Here is a 19,008-nt window from a genome sequence, read left to right as displayed (position 1 = left end):
AGTGGAGGAGGAGAGAAACAGACACACTCCCCGACACCCGGTACCCCCCGCCGGCAGTGACCTCCCCGAGGCACAATCATCGTCAATCAAGCAAACATTCGGCATTATCCCGGGGAGGACAGTCACCAATAAGAAACCCCCCCACCTCACCCCAGGCCCGGTAAGATACTCGGTGCAATCCCGGCAAAAATAAACTGAGCAAACCCAGGAAAGTAAAAGTCAACCCTGCAAATGTCACGGAGAGATCTATCGCCAAAGTCACAACAAATGCGATCAGAGGGAGTGTCTCAGGTGGTCCAAAGCAGTGGCGAGGAGCAAGAACAACTCAAAGTCGGAATCAGCCCTGACCAGTGCGAATCCGTTCCGGAGCACGCGCCAACCAAGCCACAGCCGACCAGAGGCAAACAAAGCATCCATGGCAGTCCGAGGCACTGAAGATGGAACAAAGTCCGGACACAAAATGGCGGCCTCCGTTATACAGACGGGCCGGGACGAAGAAAAATGACAGTCCCATTCGACAGGACCCTGAGACCCGGCATTTACGATCAGAACCTCCAGCGACGATACTCCATCAGATAGGAAACGTGAAGGGAAGACCAGGCACCGTAGCGGGTAAAGGAGAAGTGAGCCCGACTCCCAAAGGAGCGAAGTCGGGCTGCCGTTCGGGCACCTCAAGATGGCGGGTCAAATCGCTCGACTGGACCACAAACTGCTGTTCAGGTGTTGCAGTGTCGGTGGCCGGTCGCGAGCAGACATCATCCAGCTTTGCCGCCAGGGAGACATATGTGACGGTGAATTGTGAGCGGAGCGCCCCAATCGCTGCCATTACGGAGCTCAATGAATGTGCGCTATCCATCCCCTCCATCCCGGGGACCAAAGGACGGAGGGGGACACAATCTCCAGCCCACACCGCCGGGCTCCGGGCAGACATTTAGCAATCTCAACAACAGGGGCGCCCCGATCTGGCACGCTCAACACAATCACCGGCCGAGGGTGCAGCCCGTCAGCCCCCGGACCGGGAAACGAGGGTCAGGCGCACAGCCCCCAGCCACAGTGCATGAGAATCGCAGCACGTCACAATGTCTCTTCTCCGGCACCATCCATCAACAAGGTCTCCAGTTGAAAGTGGAAAGAATTATTCAAATCCGGAAGACCGGCCACAATCTCGGTCCCACAGCCGATGTTGATCAGTTCCCGCTCGGACAGTTCAGAAATCGAGGTCCCGGCGGCAGCCCAGGAGTAGGCCGAAAATGGGACCCGACATAACTCCGTCGCTGAATAAGGTAGGAAGTCCGGGATGGCACCGTTGTCATCAGGTAATCTTCATACATCCAGGCATAGGGCGTGGGTAGAGGATAAATAACAGGATAGACGAGCCGCCGGCGGAGGTCGGCGGAGCCGGGAGCTTATGCGGCCATCTTGGTTCGCGGCGTAGCTCCTCCCCCTCTTTGGCATTTTCAATGGTTGATATATGAGTGAGGTGTGATCGAAAATTGAGTATTGATGTTTGCTACCGAAAAGCCCCAAAGGGAATTTTCTCTGACTTGGTGTCAATATTGTGTCCTGTCCCTTTGGTGCCGAGGACCATTCTCCCAAATTTTGGTATCTCCCTTGGTGTCCCCATACCTCTGCCATTAAAAGTCAGAATACCTTGAGTACCCATGTGTGTGTAGTGTACTGGGAAGTGTGGGGAGGCATTTCTGCAGTAGCCTGTTCCAGGTGGGCCACCAACACACATCTTGGAAATTTCACCTGGGGGGCTGGAGCCCTCAAATCAGTGGACAAGCTATTCAATGTTTCTGCCTCATGAAAGTAAACATGAACACACAACATCTCCCTCCCATGGCAGTACCCAAGGGAAATACTAAACAATCAGTGACAACATCTACCTACAAAGGGTAACTAGGCATTTATGCCCACACACAACTCATCCAAGGCAAGGCTAGGTGGAGTGAATGTGTCCTATGATGCCAGTGGGTATTGTATTATGATAGTGTTCTCCTAGTGACCATGCCAACAACCTGTCATAAACAATCAGTGGCAGACAGCAAGCTGCAGCTAATACAAACTACATCCTCAACTTCCATCTGTCAACTGTTTTTGCATACTTACACCCACCTATCCTATCCATGTTCACAGTTCAACATTACCTCTTGCCCTGCATAATCTCTACTCGTGCTGGTCTGACCCCTCTCACACCCACCCCAAAGTACATGCTCATCTCTCAAACTAGCCATTATTCACAAGCCCTTCACAATGACCCTCTGCAGCTGCCATCCCTAAAACTATTTCTGCCCTCCAAGCTCTACCCTTGTACTCTAACTCTTCCCCCAGACTCTCACATTCAAATTCTGGTGCTGCACCTCTTACACCCACACCTACATCACCAGCACCACACTTCAGCGCTATGTACACCACACCTCTCCCATTCATGCTATATACACAATGTGCTGTACTCATCATCCCCTCAACAGACGTTAAACGTAACATGTCAAATATACACCTCTCACCCCCATTTTGACCTTCACTAATGGCTTGTACTGCACTTTTTTCACAAGGTGCAGGATCATATACAACTCTGACATTCACACTTAACACCTCACCACATCTCTCACCCAGAGACTTACATTGCTCAATGAATCTGTCCTCATTCATTCGCCTTTCACTATTCACTCACCCTACTACGCTTAAAACCTACTAATAGTCATTTGACAAACTAGTGCATCCACAGACCTAAACACAACATCCATCTACTGACCAACATCTCGCATCTCCCCATCCAGCACCCTAACTTACACAAGTCGTGGTGGGGGGGTTAATCTGTGTATACCCTTGATATACACCCATACACTTTGTTTCAAATAAAAACTTTAACCTTGTCTCACTGTGGCTCTGTCCATATCTATATCCACATCTCAATTCCATGCTCCATACCCCTATTGAGGTCTGCACACTAACAACCTTCATCAATGACACTACCCTATCACAGACATCTCTCACCATAGTCTCAACAACTACAGCTCTCATCTCCTGCCAGCTTATAACCGTGTGACAGTGTAGTATTCCTGCGCTATGATTCTTTCTCTATGTTACCATGTCCTAGCTGCTCATCCTGTGTGTGTCTGTATGTATGCCAATAAGAAGATTTGCAGGAGTATAGAATGGAAACTTACATGAAGGAGCACAGAGAAAAATTGTAGAAAGTGACAAAAAATGCATTTCTGTTCTTGGGGATCTTGCGGGGGGTCGAAGACAAAAACACTAAGACTGAAAGGTTGTGAAGGGGCAGGCAGGGGCCAAACCAGAGAGAGCATGCTGAAAATAAGGCAGTGGACTGTCTCAGCTCTAAGTGAGTCAGAAACTGTAAAATGTGTCAATGGGCTGGGAGCTGTAGCTGTTCTCAGTGTCTCCCAAACCTTATTCTGTATCAATGAGCAGTGAGCTGTAACACGCCGCAGTGGGTACAATGCTTTATTATGTATCAATGGGCAGCGAGTTGTGACAGGTCTCAGACGATCCCAAGCTATTATATGTATCGATATGTATCGATAGGCAGTGAGCTGGAACAGGCCGCGGTGGGTCAGAAGCAGTTATATGTGCCAATGGATTTACTGACAGAATATCGATGACAAAAACATAAATGTTAAAAATATCAGAAAAAAATATAAAATACAAAAATATTGACTCCCATACCTACACAGATAAGTACAAAAATATCAAATCAAAAATATCAATGTAAAAACTTATGTTTAGATTGGGCATCTACTGAGGAATGCCAGAGGGGGTGTACCCAGAAAGGAACATTCTTCCATATCCTGTGGGAGTGCCCAGTCACACAGATATATTGGAAAAAGGTGGTTCGCATCATTTCATAAGTTTTGGAACAGAAAATCCCTTCAGATCCCAGATAGCATGTACTGTGTGTGTCTGGAGAACTGACATGTCCCAAATATCAAAAACTCTGGCTGTAAGGGCAGCTATCGGTGCTAAAAGAAACGTTGCTGGTGCATGGGGGGCGACCCAGCCGCCTAGGGTCTCTCAGTAGAAATGGGGTATGGACTGGTGTTGTGCGGTGGAAAAAACTATTTATGAGGGCAGGGGATGTCCCAGTAAATGGGAAAAAGTTTGGCAACAATGGGAAGATTACAGGGGGATTGGGGTGGGTATTGATCAGCTACGCTGGACTTGGCTCCGGGATTGGGTGATTCTGACTATTATTATCTGAGTGGGTCTTGATTAATAAAATGTATACTCTAATGATATTGTGCGGAACCCATTGTAAGCACATGGGCATGTATGTTATTTTTTTATTTTTTTTATTTTGAGAGTTTTATAGAGCGTGGACAAGACCCTTACGGGTATCAGAGCGCTTTACAGTACATGGGGATAAAAAATAACATCCCTCAAGGAGAGGTCGATGAGGTGTACATAAGAACATAACGAAAACATAACACAAGACAATAGGAGATGGTCTGCAGTGTGCAGGTAGTGCCTTGACAGGTAAGGAGGTCAAATAACAATGACATCATTGAGAACGAAAAATAAAAGCAGAACAATAAGGTGCTTGTTAGGAGCGCACTTAACGACAGGGTAACGAAAACCAGGTTGATTACATAGCCTAAAATGATACCATCTACAAGTGTTCATGCAGAGTCAAAGGTCTGTGTTTAGAGTTTTGCCATAAGAATGCCTTTAACTTCCCGTTTGAAAGCTGCAGTGGAGGGGTTAAATTTTGTTTCCGTAGGAAGGGCATTCCAGATCCTGGGCGCCATCCCAGAGAAGGAGCGTTTGTATGTTTTTTTCTTGTTGAATCATGGTTTCAACAAGAGGTTTTCCGCACTTCTTGTGGATCTTATCCCGCCGGATATTGTAAGTTTCTGTGTGAGATAGCTGCGTGCCTTGTAGTGTATGGCTTTATGAGTCATGCATGCTATTTTCAGGTGAATTCTGGCTTCAAATGGTAACCAGTTCAGAGATTTGAGGTCCGGGGAGATGTGGGCCCTTCTTTTTGAGCCAGTGATGAGTCTCCCTGCCGCATTATTAGATGCTCTTAGGGGAGCTGTAGTAGCTGTGGAAAGACCGCAAAGCGAGACACTTACCGTAGTCTAGCCGAGATAGGACTAAAGCTTGAACCGCCATCTTGAGGTCATTAGCCGGTAAGAAGGGTTTCAATTTCCTTAGTGTATTGATTTGAAAGTTCGTTCCCTTTGTTGCGTTACTAATGTGCTTCTGCATATTGAGGTTGCAGTCAAGTGTTTCGCCGAGTCTACAATAGTTGGTTGGACGTTAAATGCGGTAAGGTGTTTGATCCAATCTTGCATTATGGTGACTTTGTCAGGTGGGGATATTAGGAGGAATTCTGTTTTTGAGGCGTTCAATTTGAGGTGATTCTCCTCCAGCCACTTTTGGGTGGACTTAAGGGTAGAGTTAAACATGTTGATTTCTTCAACAGTAGGGAAAGTGTTCGATAGCAGAGGGGTAAAAATTACTATTCCCACTCCACTGAATGCAACAGTAGAATAACTGTTGGATAGCGGAGAGGGAAGTTACTATTCCCACTCCAGTGAGTGCAACTGTAGGGAAAGTATTTGATAGCGGTGAGGCAAAAATTACTATTCTCACTCCAGTGAGTTCAACAGTAGGGAAAGTGTTGGCTTTCGGAGGGGTAAGAACTAATATTTCCACTCCAAAGAATGCAACAGTAGGGAAAGTATTGGATAGCAGAGGAGTAAAAATTACTATTCCCTCTCCAAAAAGTGTAACAGTAGGGAAAGTATTAGATAGCGTAAGAGTAAAAATTTATATTCCCACTCCAGTGAGTTCAACAGTAGGGAAAGTGTTGGATAGCGGAGGGGTAAAAATTACTATTCTCACTCCAGTGGGTGCAACAGTAGGGAAATTGATATTCTTGACCCTGAGAATCTGTATGTCGATATTTCTGACCCACAATATTTGCAACTCGATATTTGTGCAAGTCGATATTTTTGATTCAATATTCTGTCTCTGCACTGTGGCAATGGGCAGCAAGATACAGCAACCTGCAGTGGTTCCAGAGATGTGGTATGTATCAATGGCAGCAAACTGTAACACGCCACAGTTGGTCCGATATGTAATATGTATCAGTGGGCAGTGAGCTGTAACAGGTCTCCGTGGATCCTGAATTGTAACTTGTATCAATGGATAGCAAGCTGTAACAGATCTCAGCAGTGGCGTAACTAAAGTTGAAGGGGCCCCCCTGCAAGGTACACAGAGGGGCCCACGCTCCAGATTTAATCCAGAGCTCTCAGGTCTCTGTACTGTGCAACACCTGTCTACTCTAAATGCAATGACTAGTGGGATGTGGGATGATGACACGCCAACGACAAAGCTCAGACTGATAGGAATTATAGAGCGATCCTCGCTTCTCAGTAAAAGGAAAAAACATGCGGCTCAGCTCATACTTAAATCAGGAGCCAGGGTATCTACCATAAAAGGTTTCAACACTGATTTAAATCACCACTAGACGTGTGAGAAAAAAGTTTTTAAAAAGTATCACCTGTTATCAAAAAAGGAAGAGGAAGTGGGATTCAGTGTCAAATCCACCTTTGGTGGCATGGGAATTGTAGGGTAGGACTGAGACAAAAAAATTACCCTGGGCTCCAAAATAAGAACGGCCCCCCTTTAGCAAACCAGATGGCGATAAAAGTGGCCACATTTGTAAATCAGGCCCGTTTTGAACTTGTAAAAACACGCTCTATGGGTATTTTTCAAGTCACGAGAAACAGTATGTATTTGTGTTTGTGGTGGGAAATCAACAGTGAAATCCGTTCTACCAAGCCAAAACCCACAAACTGCAAAAACACAAGCCCACACACTGATCTGTGAGACCTGTGAGACTAGTCTCTCAGGCACTGCCAAACTGCCCTATAGGCAAGCTAGACCCCGGACATTTTGAAACAGCACACCCTACTTACATACAGAAGCCGCCGTCTCACCCTCTGCTAATGTCAAAACGGGCTGGATGTATGAAAGCGTTTCCCATTCAGCATCAATGGGAAAACATGTTAGTACATATGGGTCTAAGTCGCACCAGATGAGTACCAGTGGCAGCTGCTACCTGGAAGCAGTAGTGGTGCGGGGTGGGGGGATGGAGTTAAAAAAATGATCACTCACCTCCTGGCTGGCTGCTGCCGGCTCTCTTGTGTCTTCTTCCTGGCTTCTTGGGGGAAACAGGAAGCAGGTAGCACCAGGGCTCTCACGCTCCCCGCAGTCAATCACAGGGCTGCAATGCAGGGTTGTGATTAGTCTGAGTGCCGTGACACTGCGCTCATCCAGGGTCTGGAGGGGTTGGCATTTTCTCCACACAGGCTGTAATGCAGCTTGCATGGAGAACATGTTATGTGCGCATGAATGTTTGGAGGGCCCATGAGGGCCGGCCAAACACTCATGCTCACATAGGGAGTGCAAACCACTCCTCCCCCTGCTCTGAGAGCAGCCCCGCCCCACAAAGACGCCGCAACAGGAACAACTACTATGATAATAACCTCAAGTTATTATCATTTTCTATTTTTACACTGCAAAAAGCAGTGGGGCGATGATCCTCTGCCTTAGCGGAGGAACCACCACTGATGAGTACGTTACTCAAAGCGTTGCCTTTCACCCACCCATGCCACTCGCCACTCCCCAAGGGCCAGATGTACGACCATTTGAATTAGTGACTCACAAATTGGAAAAATTTGCAAGTTGCAATTTGCGAGTCCCTAATGCAAATGTACAACAGAGTCTGAGACACTGTTTGCGATGCCTAATGGGGTCGCAAATTGCATGCCTCATGCATATTCATGAGGCACTCGTACTTTGCGACCCCATTAGGAATCGCTGGCCCTCCCATAAAGGAAAACGGGCTGCATTTTTTTTTTTAAATGATACGTTTCCAGTTCATTTTTCAAGGGCAGGCAGTGTTCCTGGGACCTCCGTCTGCCCTTACAAAATATTTTCCCATGCATTCTCAAAGGGTCACAGATCCCTTGGGGACCCCTTCCCATTTGCGAATGCTCTACCACCTACTTGAAGTAGGTGGAAAATTGTAAAACAGTCATACCTAGGGCTCAGACTCGCTATTAGGAAGGGATGCACTTGAAACGCCCCTTCCTAATAGCGAGTTGCAAATACTAATCAGCGAGCCCTTAGGTATTTCTGCATGCGTAAATGGGTCGCAAACCCATTTGCGCATGCAAAAATACGTCGTACATCTGGCTCCAAGAGTACTAAGGGATGAACCACAGGAAGCAAAACACTTATGAGTAGATGTATGACCGCTTTTTGCTGTCACAAATGGGAATTCGGCCAGTTTGCGACCGCAGAATTGGTCTGCCCCATGCACAAATCATATTTTGCTAGTCGCTAACCTATTAGGCTTGCGACTCCCTATTAGGAAGGGGCATGCCAAGGGCGTCCCTTCCTAATATCGAGTCTAACACCAATGTATGATTGTTTTGTGACCGCATTTGCGGTGGCAAAACAATTGCAGTTTACCACCTACTTCAAGTAGGTGGTAAGCCACTCGCAAGCGAAAAGGGGTCCACACGGGACCCCTTCCCCTTTGTGAATGGTTGTGAAAACATTATTTAAGAGCAGGCAGTGGTCCCAGGGACCACTACGTGCCCTAAAAAAATTAAACTGCAAAGTTTCATTTTTCTTTTTTAAATGCATTGCGTTTTCCTTTAAGGAAAAAAAAAAGCACCTGCTTTATTGAAAAAGCAGTCACAGACATGGTGCTCTGCTGACCCCACAGGCCACCGTCCCTGAGAGTGCTAGCCATTCCTATGGGGTCGCAAATTACGATTGCCTCATGAATATTGACGAGGCATGCAATTTGGGACCCCATTTGGAATCACAAACAATGTCTGAGAAAATGTTGTACATTCAGCTTAGGGAGTCGCAAATTGCGAGTCGCAATTCTGCGCAATTTGCGACTCGCTAACCTGAATGGTCGTATATCTGGCCCTTAAAGGTGTATACATTCATTCTGTATGCTAAAAACCCACTGATTGAGAAACATGCAGAAGCAAGTGCTACATATTGGCATCAGTCAACAGGTCAGTGTTATAGGCTTCATTGTCCGCAGATATTTTCTGAACGGAAGCGGCTTTCGAAATATTGAAGGAACTCGTTCTTACTCAGCTATCGTGAGCTCGTATAATTGTATTTAAGAGTATAATATTAGAGTACTTTATGAATAGGCATTTCAGGAATACGTATATGCCCGTCTACCTGTTTACACCCAAACATGCCTGTCCGCTATCGATCATATCATTGGCATTTCTGTCTTTTTGGCATTCTGTTGTATCTGTCTGAATTTGTCTTTTTCCCTCTATATATCTGATTTTTTATCTATTCATCTTTTTGCATTACTTTCTTTTTACGTGGTTTTCTGTTCATTGGTCTGTTTTCTGTCAGTCAGTCTTTCAATCTGTCCCTCTATCTGTCTTTCTGATAAATCATCTTTCTCTGTGTACCTCTGCCTGTTCTTCTGTCTATCTCTCAATCTTTTTGTGCATTCTTGTGTCTAATACTCTAACAGCCCCTGCATCATCCATTCACACAATCACTCACCCATTCAAATTCATTCATCCATCCATGCATTTATCCATATATCCATTCATCAGTCGCTGTCTTTCAATTTTCTGATTCAATCTCCCTCCTTAGCTCTCTTGTTATATCTTTCTATTTCTACATATCTCTCTAGGCCAAATTCACAAACCACTTCCTATAAGTACTTTTGTCTTGCTTCTTACTCCGAACTTAGGTGGGCCTCTAAAGTCACTTCGACTAACATATTAATTCTAATAACATCACATGTGTGATTTCAAATGCATCATTGTTTTGTTGTGTGATGTTGCATTAAAAATGTCCCACTAGCTTTCAGAATGGGTGACTAATTATTCAATTTTTATTCTGAAACATTTACAAAATCGCAAGAACAAGCCTTGTTTAAGGAAATTGATTTGGCTTCTAAGTGAAAGTGCTGCTTTACAAAAAAATGTGTGAATGGGTATGGTGGATGGATGAATAGGTGAGTGCACAAAATGAGTGAATGGTTGGATGGATGTATGATGCCACCGACTCAATTACTACTCACCCATTACCATGGTCACTCATCTTTGCATTCATTTAATCACACATTGACTATTTTTTGGATTTGTCACTCGCCAATTTACAATACCACAGACACAAATTTGCAAATCGATGCACTTTCAAGTAAATGTCTGACTTATTGGCCTTCCCAGTGCTTTCTCTCACAGACTCCAAAAATATTGCTTGGAAGGGAAGGATTAAACTGTGTCCTAGTTGGGGGGGGGGGGGGGGGGGAGTATTACCTGCCGACAAAAGCAGGGACAATGGATCAGTCTTCGCTGCCCTTGCAACCAACGCCTCAAGCTATTTAAAAACCCGAAATGTGTTCTACTTGTAATTGGGCCCCAAGTGCCTTATTGGGTGACCCATCTTCCTTCGATCGACCCATTTGAAATGGGGTAGCTTGCTTTGTAAACATGGGCCTGCTTGTGGATTCTATCAGTTTGGTGAAATAACGCTTGCGCTGTCGCTGAGCGTAAGTGGATGAGATGCGGAGACTGTGTAGATTTCTTCTTGGGTGACCCATCTCCCTTCGATCGACCCATTTGAAATGGGGTAGCTTGCTTTGTAAACATGGGCCTGCTTGTGGATTCTATCAGTTTGGTGGAATAACACTTGCGCTGTTGCTGAGTATAAGTGGATGAGATGCGGAGACTGTGCAGATTTCTTATTGGGTGACCCATCTACCTTCGATCGACCCATTTGAAATGGGGTAGCTTGCTTTGTAAACATGGCCTGCTTGTGGATTCTATCAGTTTGGTGAAATAACGCTTGCGCCGTCGCTGAGTGTAAGTGGATGAGATGCGTAGACTGTGCGGATTTCTTATTGGGTGACCCATCTTCCTTCGATCGACCCATTTGAAATGGGGTAGCTTGCTTTGTAAACATGGGCCTGCTTGTGGATTCTATCAGTTTGGTGAAATAACGCTTGCGCCGTCGCTGAGTGTAAGTGGATGAGATGCGGAGACTGTGCGGATTTCTTATTGGGTGACCCATCTACCTTCGATCGACCCCTTTGAAATGGGGTGGCTTGCTTTGTAAACATGGCCTGCTTGTGGATTCTATCAGTTTGGTGAAATAACGCTTGCGCCGTCGCTGAGTGTAAGTGGATGAGATGTGGAGACTGTGTGGATTTCTTATTGGGTGACCCATCTACCTTCGATCGACCCATTTGAAATAAGGTAGCTTGCTTTGTAAACATGGCCTGCTTGTGGATTCTATCAGTTTGGTGAAATAACGCTTGCGCTGTAGCTGAGTGTAAGTGGATGAGATGCGGAGACTGTGTGGATTTCTTATTGGGTGACCCATCTACCTTCGATCGACCCATTTGAAATGGGGTAGCTTGCTTTGTAAACATGGCCTGCTTGTGGATTCTATCAGTTTGGTGAAATAACGCTTGCGCTGTAGCTGAGTGTAAGTGGATGAGATGCGGAGACTGTGTGGATTTCTTATTGGGTGACCCATCTACCTTCGATCGACCCATTTGAAATGGGGTAGCTTGCTTTGTAAACATGGCCTGCTTGTGGATTCTATCAGTTTGGTGAAATAACGCTTGCGCTGTAGCTGAGTGTAAGTGGATGAGAAGCGGAGACTGTGCGGATTTCTTATTGGGTGACCCATCTACCTTCGATCGACCCCTTTGAGATGGGGTAGCTTGCTTTGTAAACATGGGCCTGTTTGCGGATTCTATCAGTTTGGTGAAATAACGCTGGCGCTGTCGCTGAGTGTAAGTGGATGAGAAGCGGAGACTGTGCGGATTTCTTATTGGGGGACCCATCTTCCTTTGATCGACCCATTTGAAATGGGGTAGCTTGCTTTGTAAACATGGCCTGCTTGTGGATTCTATCAGTTTGGTGAAATAACGCTTGCGCTGTAGCGGAGTGTAAGTGGATGAGATGCGGAGACTGTGCGGATTTCTTATTGGGTGACCCATCTACCTTCGATCGACCCCTTTGAAATGGGGTAGCTTGCTTTGTAAACATGGCCTGCTTGTGGATTCTATCAGTTTGGTGAAATAACGCTTGCGCTGTAGCTGAGTGTAAGTGGACGAGATGCGGAGACTGTGTGGATTTCTTATTGGGTGACCCATCTACCTTCGATCGACCCCTTTGAAATGGGGTGGCTTGCTTTGTAAACATGGCCTGCTTGTGGATTCTATCAGTTTGGTGAAATAACGCTTGCGCTGTAGCGGAGTGTAAGTGGATGAGATGCGGAGACTGTGCGGATTTCTTATTGGGTGACCCATCTACCTTCGATCGACCCATTTGAAATGGGGTAGCTTGCTTTGTAAATATGGGCCTGCTTGTGGATTCTATCAGTTTGGTGAAATAACGCTTGCGCTGTAGCTGAGTGTAAGTGGATGAGATGCGGAGACTGTGCGGATTTCTTATTGGGTGACCCATCTACCTTCGATCGACCCCTTTGAAAAGGGGTAGCTTGCTTTGTAAACATGGCCTGCTTGTGGATTCTATCAGTTTGGTGAAATAACGCTTGCGCCGTCGCTGAGTGTAAGTGGATGAGATGCGGAGACTGCGGATTTCTTATTGGGTGACCCATCTTCCTTCGATCGACCCCTTTGAAATGGGGTAGCTTGCTTTGTAAACATGGCCTGCTTGAGGATTCTATCAGTTTGGTGAATAACGCTTGCGCCGTCGCTGAGTGTAAGTGGATGAGATGCGGAGACTGCGGATTTCTTATTGGGTGACCCATCTTCCTTCGATCGACCCATTTGAAATGGGGTAGCTTGCTTTGTAAACATGGCCTGCTTGTGGATTCTATCAGTTTGGTGAAATAACGCTTGCGCTGTAGCTGAGTGTAAGTGGATGAGATGCGGAGACTGTGCGGATTTCGCAGAGATGACGGCAGACCAAGAGGTGCAGGATGAATTTTAACAACAGATGGCTAAGATAAATTTGCTCAGTTTCCACTAAGACACTTTTTTTATATAGGCTTACTTTTAAAACCATGAATTTCATAGTGTGCTATAAAGCTTACAAATGTCTGGGAGGAACCATTTTTGCTTACTTGTTATTGCAAATATACTTTTGGCTTCTCTAATAGCTTATCGTTAATTTGAGAAAAGGGATTAGTGGATCAAATATTGTAAAAATCTACAAAAATCTAAGTTTCACTTTACCAGTCATTTAAACTGGTGAAACACCACTTTTTAAGGAAAACTGCTGTTGTCAGCATTGTTTGGCAGCCTACAGGGGCTGCGTTCAATGGCAGAAATGTGTAGCTCAGTCTGTGCTGAGGGGGCCCCCTGCTGCTCGGGCCCCCCCGCAACGCTGGGCTGCGGGGCCCTGTGTTACGCACCTGGATCTCAGTGCGTCCCAAGCTGTAACAAGTATCAATAGGCAGCGACCAGGAACTGGCCGCAGAATGTCCTAAACTGTAATATATATATATATCAATAGACACCGAGCTGTAACCGGCCGCAATGGGTCCCGAGCTGTAACATGTATCGATGGGCAGCGACCAGGAACTGGCCGCAGAATGTCCTAAACTGTAATATATATATATATCAATGGGCAGCGAGCTGTAACAGGCCTCAGTGGATCCCGAGCTGTAACATGTATCAATAGGCAGCGACCAGGAACAGGCCGCAGAATGTCCTAAACTGTAATATGTGTATAATGTGGAGAGCTCGGGCTGTTTGGATCTCTCCCAGCATGGTTTCAGGAGGGAACATAGCACCGAGTCTGCCCTCACCATAGTGCTGGATACTATCCGCACTAGAGTTGACGAGGGTCAGACCTCCCTCCTGATCCTTCTAGATCTCACAGCGGCCTTCGATACCCTGTCTCCCGTGGTGTTAACATCTCGCCTGAGGGAGATCGGGGTCCGCGGGCCTGCTCTGGGACTCCTTTCCTCTTTTCTCGACCATAGAAAACAAAGGATAATGCTGGGATCGTTTCTATCTCCATCCCTGTCTGTGCAATGTGGGGTCCCTCAAGGGTCAGCGCTTAGTCCTACCCTTTTTAATATCTATGTGACCCCCCTTGCCAGACTCATTAGATCTTTTGGGATGGAGGTAGTTTCCTACGCGGACGACACTCAGATCCTAGTCTCTCTCTCCCAGCCAGCTACGTCAACTGTCGCCAATTTTAGATCTTGCATGGAGGCAGTTGGCCAGTGGATGATCCACAACTCACTAAAACTGAATGGGGAGAAGACGGAGGTGATGGTCTTTGGAGGAAAGGAAACGATCTGGTCGGCGGAGTGGTGGCCGAACTCGCTAGGCTTATGTCCCGAGCCCACCTCGTCAGCAAAAAACTTGGGAGTTATGATCGACCCCACCCTTAGTATGTGCCAACAGGTCAACAGGACTGTTTCGACCTGCTGGGGGATTATCCACATTCTAAGGAAAATCAGGCACTTTTTGTCTCCCCAGGCAAGAAAGCAACTTGCTGTCGCTCTCTTGGGCTCGCGACTGGATTATTGCAACGCGCTGTATGCAGGACTGAACAAGAGTCATCTACAGCGCTTGCAGGTGGTCCAGAACGCGGCAGCGAGATTTGCTCTTGACCTACCGAAACGTGCCTCTGCCACCGAAGCCCGAAAACAACTTCACTGGCTCCCCGTTGAGTACAGGATCCTTTTCAAATCAATGTGCCTGGTGTATAAAGCCTTAGCTAAATCCAGCCCTACAGGCATGGGATCCATTCTTTCTCATCATAACCCCAGTAGGAATCTTCGCTCCAGTCACAAACTTCTTCTTTCTGTACCTCGTGTCAGAAAAGCAAGATGGGGAGGTAAGGCCTTTTCCTTCCTGGCACCTAAATGGTGGAATGCCCTCCCTTTGGAAGTAAGATCCCGCCACTCTCTGCAAACCTTTAGATCCGCGCTAAAGACTCACCTTTTTACACGTGCATACCCGTAGTGGTGCTCTGCAAATTTTGTTGATTGGTTTTGATAGGCGCCTTGATACCTTCGGGTTTAGTTTGCGCGTTATAAGTTGCATAATAATAATAATATATATATATATATATATATCAATGGGCAGCGAGCTGTAACAGGCCTCAGTGGGTCCCGAGCTGTAACATGTATCAATAGGCAGCGACCAGGAACAGGCCGCAGAATGTCCTAAACTGTAATATATATATATATATATATATATATATATATATATATATATATATATATATATATATCAATGGGCAGCGAGCTGTAACAGGCCTCAGTGGGTCCCGAGCTGTAACATGAATCAATAGACACCGAGCTGTAACCGGCCGCAATGGGTCCCGAGCTGCAACATGTATCAATGGGCAGCGACCAGGAACTGGCCGCAGAATGTCCTAAACTGTAATATATATATATGTATATCAATGGGCAGCGAGCTGTAACTGGCCTCAGTGGATCCCGAGCTGTAACATGAATCAATAGACACCGAGCTGTAACCGGCCGCAATGGGTCCCGAGCTGTAACATGAATCAATGGGCAGGGACCAGGAACTGGCTGCAGAATGTCCTAAACTGTAATATATATATCATTGGGCGGCGAGCTGTAACAGGTCTCAGTGGATCCCGAGCTGTAACATGAATCAATAGACACTGAGCTGTAACTGGCCTCAGTGGGTCCCGAGCTGTAACATTTATCAAGGGTCAGCGACCAGGAACAGGCCGCAGAATGTCCTAAACTGTAATATATATATATATATATCAATGGGCAGCGAGCTGTAACCGGCCGCAATGGGTATGAAGCTGTAATATGAATCAAATGGGGAGCGAGCTGTAACCGGCCGCAATGGGTCCCGAGCTGTAACATGTATCAATGGGCAGCGACCAGGAACTGGCCGCAGAATGTCCTAAACTGTAATATATATATATATCTATCAACGGGCACCGAGCTGTAACAGGCCTCAGTGGATCCCGAGCTGTAACATGAATCAATAGACACCGAGCTGTAACCGGCCGCAATGGGTCCCGAGCAGTAACATGTATCAATGGGCAGGGACCAGGAACTGGCTGCAGAATGTCCTAAACTGTAATATATATATCATTGGGCGGCGAGCTGTAACAGGTCTCAGTGGATCCCGAGCTGTAACATGAATAAATAGACACTGAGCTGTAACTGGCCTCAGTGGGTCCCGAGCTGTAACATTTATCAAGGGTCAGCGACCAGGAACAGGCCGCAGAATGTCCTAAACTGTAATATATATATATATATATATCAATGGGCAGCGAGCTGTAACCGGCCGCAATGGGTATGAAGCTGTAATATGAATCAAATGGGGAGCGAGCTGTAACCGGCCGCAATGGGTCCCGAGCTGTAACATGTATCAATGGGCAGCGACCAGGAACTGGCCGCAGAATGTCCTAAACTGTAATATATATATATATCTATCAACGGGCACCGAGCTGTAACAGGCCTCAGTGGATCCCGAGCTGTAACATGAATCAATAGACACCGAGCTGTAACCGGCCGCAATGGGTCCCGAGCAGTAACATGTATCAATGGGCAGCGACCAGGAACTGGCCGCAGAATGTCCTAAACTGTAATATATATATATATATATATATCAATGGGCAGCGAGCTGTAACAGGTCTGCGTGGATCCCGAGCTGTAACATGAATCAATAGACACCGAGCTGTAACCGGCCGCAATGGGTCCCGAGCTGTAACATGTATCAATGGGCAGCGACCAGGAACAGGCACCAGAATGTCCTAAACTGTAATATATATATATATATCAATGGGCAGCGAGCTGTAACAGGCCTCAGTGGGTCCCGAGCTGTAACATGAATCAATAGACACCGAGCTGTAACCGGCCGCAATGGGTCCCGACCTGTAACATGTATCAATGGGCAGCGACCAGGAACTGGCCGCAGAATGTCCTAAACTGTAATATATATATATATATATATCAATGGGCAGCGAGCTGTAACAGGTCTCAGTGGATCCCGAGCTGTAACATGAATCAATAGACACCGAGCTGTAACCGGCCGCAATGGGTCCCGAGCTGTAACATGTATCAAGGGTCAGCGACCAGGAACTGGCCGCAGAATGTCCTAAACTGTAATATATATATATATATATATATCAATGGGCAGCGAGCTGTAACAGGCCTCAGTGGGTCCCGAGCTGTAACATGTATCAATGGGCAGCGACCAGGAGCAGGCCGCAGAATGTCCTAAACTGTAATATATATATATATATATATATATCAATGGGCAGCGAGCTGTAACAGGCCTCAGTGGATCCCGAGCTGTAACATGATTCAATAGACACCGAGCTGTAACCGGCCGCAATGGGTTCCGAGCTGTAACATGTATCAATGGGCAGCGACCAGGAACTGGCCGCAGAATGTCCTAAACTGTAATATATATATATATATCTATCAATGGGCAGCGAGCTGTAACAGGCCTCAGTGGATCCCGAGCTGTAACATGAATCAATAGACACAGAGCTGTAACAGGCCTCAGTGGATCCCGAGCTGTAACATGAATCAATAGACACCGAGCTGTAACCGGCCGCAATGGGTCCCGAGCTGTAACATGTATCAATGGGCAGCGACCAGGAACTGGCCGCAGAATGTCCTAAACTGTAATATATATATATATATATATATATATATATATATCAATGGGCAGCGAGCTGTAACAGGCCTCAGTGGATCCCGAGCTGTAACATGAATCAATAGACACCGAGCTGTAACCGGCCGCAATGGGTCCCGAGCTGTAACATGTATCAATGGGCAGCGACCAGGAACTGGCCGCAGAATGTCCTAAACTGTAATATATATATATATATATATATATATATATCAATGGGCAGCGAGCTGTAACAGGTCTCAGTGGATCCCGAGCTGTAACATGAATCAATAGACACCGAGCTGTAACAGGCCTCAGTGGGTCCCGAGCTGTAACATGTATCAATGGGCAGCGACCAGGAGCAGGCCGCAGAATGTCCTAAACTGTAATATATATATATATATATATCAATGGGCAGCGAGCTGTAACAGGCCTCAGTGGGTCCCGAGCTGTAATATGTATCAATGGGCAGCGACCAGGAGCAGGCCGCAGAATGTCCTAAACTGTAATATATATATATATATATCAATGGGCAGCGAGCTGTAACAGGTCTCAGTGGATCCCGAGCTGTAACATGAATCAATAGCCACCGAGCTGTAACCGGCCGCAATGGGTCCCGAGCTGTAACATGTATCAAGGGTCAGCGACCAGGAACTGGCCGCAGAATGTCCTAAACTGTAATATATATATATATATATATCAATGGGCAGCGAGCTGTAACAGGCCTCAGTGGGTCCCGAGCTGTAACATGAATCAATAGACACCGAGCTGTAACCGGCCGCAATGGGTCCCGAGCTGTAACATGTATCAATGGGCAGCGACCAGGAACTGGCCGCAGAATGTCCTAAACTGTAATATATATATATATATATATCAATGGGCAGCGAGCTGTAACTGGCCTCAGTGGATCCCGAGCTGTAACATGAATCAATAGACACCGAGCTGTAACCGGCCGCAATGGGTCCCGAGCTGTAACATGAATCAATGGGCAGGGACCAGGAACTGGCTGCAGAATGTCCTAAACTGTAATATATATATCATTGGGCGGCGAGCTGTAACAGGTCTCAGTGGATCCCGAGCTGTAACATGAATCAATAGACACCGAGCTGTAACCGGCCGCAATGGGTCCCGAGCTGTAACATGAATCAATGGGCAGGGACCAGGAACTGGCTGCAGAATGTCCTAAACTGTAATATATATATCATTGGGCGGCGAGCTGTAACTGGCCTCAGTGGGTCCCGAGCTGTAACATTTATCAAGGGTCAGCGACCAGGAACAGGCCGCAGAATGTCCTAAACTGTAATATATATATATATATATATAAATATCAATGGGCAGCGAGCTGTAACCGGCCGCAATGG

This window comes from Lissotriton vulgaris, unplaced genomic scaffold, assembly GCF_964263255.1.
Source record: "Lissotriton vulgaris unplaced genomic scaffold, aLisVul1.2 SCAFFOLD_1924, whole genome shotgun sequence".
Taxonomy (NCBI): Eukaryota; Metazoa; Chordata; class Amphibia; order Caudata; family Salamandridae; genus Lissotriton; species Lissotriton vulgaris.
The sequence above is the reverse complement of the archived record's forward strand: the minus strand, read 5'-3'. Positions refer to the sequence as shown.